Below are 6131 nucleotides of genomic sequence, written 5' to 3'. Positions count from 1 at the left end.
TCTCAACATTTTTGCGTGTCATGAAATACTATTGTTTTGATTTTTTTGGAACCACTTAAAAATGTGAAAACCATCTTAGCTCACGAGCCATACAAAGACAGGCGGTAGATAGGGTTTGGTCCACAGTGGTAGTTTGCTCACCTTTGCTTTAAATAGATGGAATCATAGAGTATGAACTCTTGGATCTGGCTTCTCCCCTTGAGCGGGTTTCTTAAGCCTCTCAAGGCCTCAGTTTCCCAATGTATAAAATAGAAGTTAATAATAGCACCTGCCCCATAGGGGTGCTGTGAAAATGAGTTAAATAGACGCAAAAGCTTAGGACAGTGCCTGGCATATAGCAAGCTCTCTACAAATGTTAGCTGATTATTTTTACACTGTTGAGAACACAGACGCTGTGGCTGCAGGCATTCTGCCACGCCACATGGTAACAAAGCCAGAGGAAGTCTTTCTCTCATACCACTCACGCGTCTCCAGGAGTAATCTGATTGGCTCACCTTGGATCATGTGGCCAATCTCCATGGCCTAGGGAATGGGGTCATCTGATTGGCCAGGCCTGGGTCACGTGCTCATCTTTTTGCTTAGGAAGGGGTTAGTGTACCTGGGACTGACAGCGCCACCTAAACCTCACAGAATGGGTGGGGGAGTTCTCCCAAAGGAAGGGGGATGGTGAAACACTCGAGCAGGAGATGGAAGCTACCAGCAACCTCAGCATATTTATGTCAAGGTGGGTGACACCCTGGAGGGCTGGGTCAATAATGTTTCTGGGAGTTTGAAGACCCCTATTCCCAGTATCTATTGCTTCAGAACAAAGCATTCCAAAACTTAATGGCTTAAAACAACAACCATTTTGTTATCACTCATAGTTTGGTGTTAGCCATTCACCCATGATGGAAGTTTGGGTTGTGTCCATCGTTTGCTATTACAAATAAGGCTGTGATAAACATTTATATACAAGTTTCTATTTGGACATATGTTTTCATTTCTCTTGGGTATATACCTAGGAGTAGAATTGCTGAGCCATATGGTAATTCTGTATTTAACTTTTTGAGGAACATGTGTGTGTGTGGTTTTAATTAAACAATTTTGAAATAATTATAGACTCAGGGGAAGTTGCCAACATAGTACAGAGAGGTCCTCTATACCCTTCATCCAGTTTCCCCCAATGGTAACATCCTGTATAACTGTAGCACAATACCAAACTTGGAAACTGACACTGATGAATCTACAGACCTTATTCAGATTTCACCATTTTTACATGCCCTCCTGTTTGTGTGCATGCGTGTACGTGTACGTGTGTGTGTGTGTCTATGCAGTTTTATGACATGTATAGATTTTTTCCAAGGGGATTCCACCAAAGGTTAGAAACTCCCTTTTGTTTCCAAAGTATTCCCAAAGTATACCTGCTGTCTGTATATATGTATGTTTGCTCTCTGGTCTTTAGCTAGTTAACAAACCCTAATAAGTTCAATGAGTTCTGCCATCTGGGCTGATCGTACCTCAGGTATGGGACTGTATTCTAAGGGAGACCTTAAATTAGTGATAGGATACCTCTAGTTTCAGTTTTGAAGTATTGTATTAGAGAAAACGCCAGAGAAACAGAACCACTGGGATGTATATATTATAAGGAATTGGCTCACTCAATTATGGAAACTGACAAGTCCTAAGATCTGCTGGGTGAGTTGGCAAGCTGGAGGTCCAGGAGAGGCAGAGGTGCAGTTCTAGTCTGAAGGCCGGCAGACTCGAGACACGGAAAGAGCCAGTGTTTCAGTTTGAATCTAGAAGGTAGGAAAAAGCCAGTGTTCCCGTTCAAAGGCAGTTGAGCAGAAGATAGTCTCTCTTACTCGGGGAAAGGTCAGCCTTTTTTGTTCCGTGCAGGCCTTCAACTGATTGGGTGAGGCCCACCCACATTGGGGAGGGCAATCTGCTTTACTCAGTTTCCTGATTTAAATGTTCATCTCATCCAGAGCACCCAGAATGTTTGACCAAATATCTGGGCACTTCATGGCCCAGTCAAGTTGGTGCATAAAATTAATCATTACAGGAATGATCATCAGTTAAAACATAATAGGTCAGGGTTCTCAATGGGAGTCTCTAATAAACCTGCAAGAGGTACAGAAAGTTCCCCAATCGAGGTAAGACAATTGAGGTTTCCTTTCTTCTGTTGGGGCCAGAGAAGTGGCAGGATTCAGAGTGTTGCAGCAGTGAATAGAAGTAGGAGAGAGAGAGGGTAACAACCTCAGAAGAGGTTGACCGGCTGGCTGAAATCACTGTGTGCTTTTAGTCAGTAGTGATGTGCTGGATGAGAAATTATAAAGTCAAGTGGGGTGCCTAGAACTAGCCCAGCAGAAGCATCAAGTTTTGCAGCCCCAACTATTGCCTTAGGACAAGGAGGAGAAGTCTGCTCTTGTTAATGTCTCTTTACTGCCTGGTATGAAAGCATTTCAGTATTTTAACAACTGATAACAGCCCTATCAGTGTGAACCAGCTGAATATCAACTGTGACTGTCCAGAAGGAGTAGGGATTGAATTGTTCTGATTCCTTCATCTTTGGTAGGCAAGATAATGTATGGTGATGCTATCTAATTACCTCTCTCTCTTTCTCTTCTCTCTTCTCTCTCTCTCTTTCTTTTATGTTTGAAGCACTGACATTTCCCCCCACTATTCTCGAGTTCAGTAGTTCTTACACTTGAAGGAGCAGTAGTAGAATCATCTGTAGGGTTTTTTATAATGAAAATGCACCTCCTCCCAATTCCCCATCCAGGGTTTCTAATTCCATCAGTCTGGGTGGGGCCCAAGAATTTGCATTTCCAAAGAGTTCCCAGATGCTCCAAGGACCACACTTGGAGAACCACTGCACTAATAGAACTATAATAAGGTAACAAATCTATAGGATTTCTCTGGACAGAGCAATACATAAGAATTTTGTAGAACATTACACACTTGCGTTTCTTTTCCTTGTCTGAACTGTACAGATGATCTCTTGGGATGGAAGGCTCAGAGCCTTGCAGTTTCAGAGTGACAGTTTATCAAGGCCATCAATTCCTAAGGGAAGGAAAAATTACTGCAGGAGAAACCTGCAAATCCCTCTTTGACCAGCAAGGAGGATTGTCCATGTGTCTCCAGGAACAGCTGCCTAAGCTATAACTCTCCAAATGTCAATATCCTTCAGAAGTGACAGCCCCCAGAGCCAAACATGAAATTCTAGGAAGGGGAGGGTGTTCAATCATATCAAAGGGTTTCATCCCCTCCACCTTTCTGGCCAAAGATCTTAATTAATATGACCAGAAGTCAATCATTCACTAATCAATTGCCCACGAGGATGAGGATTTTGGCTTTTAAGACTGTATTCTCAGGGCCTAGCACAGTGTTTGGCATGCAGTAAATGCTCAACAAACACAAATGTTGATTAATCAGTGAATGAATTCATTCAATATATGTAAGAAACATTTTACTCTAGGGCAGAGCCTGAGCTGGGCAGTGCTGGGCAGAGTGGTGACTGAGACAGCCCCAGCCCTGCCCTCAAGGGACTCAGTCTGGTGGGGAAGGCAGACCCATCCTTAGACAATGATGACCATGAGGGGGCAAAGGAAGGCCAAGTGGGTATCAGGGAGGGCTTCCTGGAGGGGACAACAGACCTGCCTATTGAAGGATGAGTAAGGAATGAACGAGGTAAAGTGAGGGGAGTGTTCCAAGTGACAGTTCTGACAGCCCCCTCCTTCATCCTATTTCCCCAACAAACTGTGACAAGGCCCCCTCTAGGCTCTAGCAGCCCCCTGGACCCCTGTTCCAGCCTTGACCTCTCTAAGGTATGACTGTCAGGGACAGATCTGTCTCCCCCTCACTGACTGCCAGCCCTGAGAGAGAAGGGCCAGGGCTGTTGCGGTCACTGCTGTGTCCCCAACACTGCCTAGCCCAGGGCCAGGTACAGAAGCAAGGGCTCAGGGAGGGTTTACTGAATGAATATGAGAGTGGTGTGTGTGGGTATGTGTGTGTGAAACAGTTGAAAGTGTGTTATATGAAGAGGATCAAAGTTCAAACTCCTCAACCCTAATTTCCCACCCCCAGGAAGTGGCATAACAGCAGTTAAGGACTAGAGCTCCACGGCTGGGAGTCCAGCATTTCCACTTACCCATCTAGGCCCCATCTGTAAAATGGTGCCTCTGCATATGGTTATTTTGAGGATTAAATGAGTTATTCACATAAAGTGCTTAGAATGGTACTCGGAATGTAGTAAATGGTCATTAAATGTTAGCTGTCCTTATTTTTCAATCATTTCTGAGTCTTCCTTTTTTTTTTTTTTAAATTTATTTTTGGCTGTGTTGGGTCTTCGCTGCTGCGCACGGGCTTTCTCTAGTTGCAGTGAGCAGGGGCTACTCTTCGTTGCAGTGCACGGGCTTCTCATTGCAGTGGCTTCTCTTGTTGCAGAGCACAGGCTCTAGGCATGTGGGCTTCAGTAGTTGTGGCACGCGGCTCAGTAGTTGTGGCTCGTAGGCTCTAGAGCGCCAAGTCAGTAGTTGTGGTGATGGGCTTAGTTGCTCCGCGGCATGTGGGATCTTCCCTGACCAGGGCTCGAACCCGTGTCCCCTGCATTGGCAGGCGGATTCTTAACCACTGTGCTACCGGGGAAGTCCCTGATCCTTCCTTTTTAAGCCAACATCCTCTCCTGTCCCCACCTCTTATATCCAGCCACTTGAATCACCAATACTTGCCCTTCCTTGTGACATTTCATGCCTCTGAGCCTCTGCACATGCTGTTCCCTCCCCACTGGTACACCCTTTCTGAACTTGTCCACCCAGGAAACTCCTATTCAGCCGGCACAGTCCAGCAGTCATATCACCCCTCCAGACCTCCAGGTTTCAGATCTATGGGATCAAAGTCTCCCTTTCTGTCCTCCAGCTTTTGACCCTTCCCTAATGTCCAAGTTCTGGGGAAGTAAGTGGTCCAGCGCTAAGCATCCCTTTCATTGGGTCTCTTGGTGCTCTGTCACCCCCTTGTGCCCAGCCTCAGACCTGCATGGAAAAATGTGTCTAGAAAGTTCTGGGAGAATAGTGCTGGTGATTCTCTACCGTGTACCCCAGGGTCACTCTCAGGCTTTCTCCTCCTGCTCTGGGCCCTGGGAGACTGCCCTGTGTGGACTCCATCCACGGGAGTCCCTTGCCATCTGCCCGTTGGGTTCTCCCCGTTACAGGCACTGACAGGAAATCTGAAGGTAAGTAGTGGGGGAGAGGTTGGAGTATTTATTTTCCGGGCCCCTCCCTGCATCCCTGCAGTTCTGGCAGGGGCTGTGTTCCTCTACCTAGAGCTACAGCTCCTGTGGGCTCCACTCCAAACTTTAGCTTTCTGCCTGAAGGGTGGTAATGGCTTGGTTCTGGCTCCAGCTCGTTCCCTGGCGTCGCCCCATGGTTTGTGGGTTCTTTCACCCTGCCAACCCCTCTAAACTTTCCCTTCATAAATGTTCTCACTTAAACTCTTTTTTTTTTTTTTGACCGCACCGCGTGGCTTGTGGGGATCTTAGTTCCCTGACCAGGGACTGAACCTGGGTTCTCGGCAGTGAAAGCGCTGAGTCCTAACCACTGGACCGCTAGGGAATTTCCCCCCACTTAAACTCTTTGAATGGCTACCTGTTTCCTGCCAGGACCCTAACTGAATCACATTATAAACTTAGGGTGAGCCCAGGAGAGAAGGGGACCCTCGCCAACCAGTGCGCCCCAGAATTTCTCTTTAGGATGAGCTTGGGATGGCCAAGGGGCTGACAGGAGGGCTTGTCTTGAAGCTGATAAGATTTATATGGGGTTATTTGTGGGGAGGGGGCTAAAGCCTTCGTGACACTTCCATTGGAGTGTCTCTGTCTGTCCCCTTGAAGGAGGGTGGAAGGAAAAATCTTTTATTCCTGTGTGTATTGCAGGTCACTTGGGTCCTTGGTTAACTCTCTCACTTTCTGTTTCCCTCAAGAGCCCTGAGAGGAAGGCGGTAATATGGTTCAGAGAGGTGAAGTCATTTGTCCAAGGCCACATGGTGAATGATTATAATAGCTACCTTAAACAAAACAGAACTGTTTCATTACATTTCTGTGAAGTTCTGGAACAGGCAACACTAATTTCCAGTAAAAAAAAAAAAAAGAAAAAGAAAAA

This window comes from Eubalaena glacialis, chromosome 18, assembly GCF_028564815.1.
Source record: "Eubalaena glacialis isolate mEubGla1 chromosome 18, mEubGla1.1.hap2.+ XY, whole genome shotgun sequence".
Lineage (NCBI taxonomy): Eukaryota > Metazoa > Chordata > Mammalia > Artiodactyla > Balaenidae > Eubalaena > Eubalaena glacialis.
Note: the sequence above shows the minus strand (reverse complement) of the source record.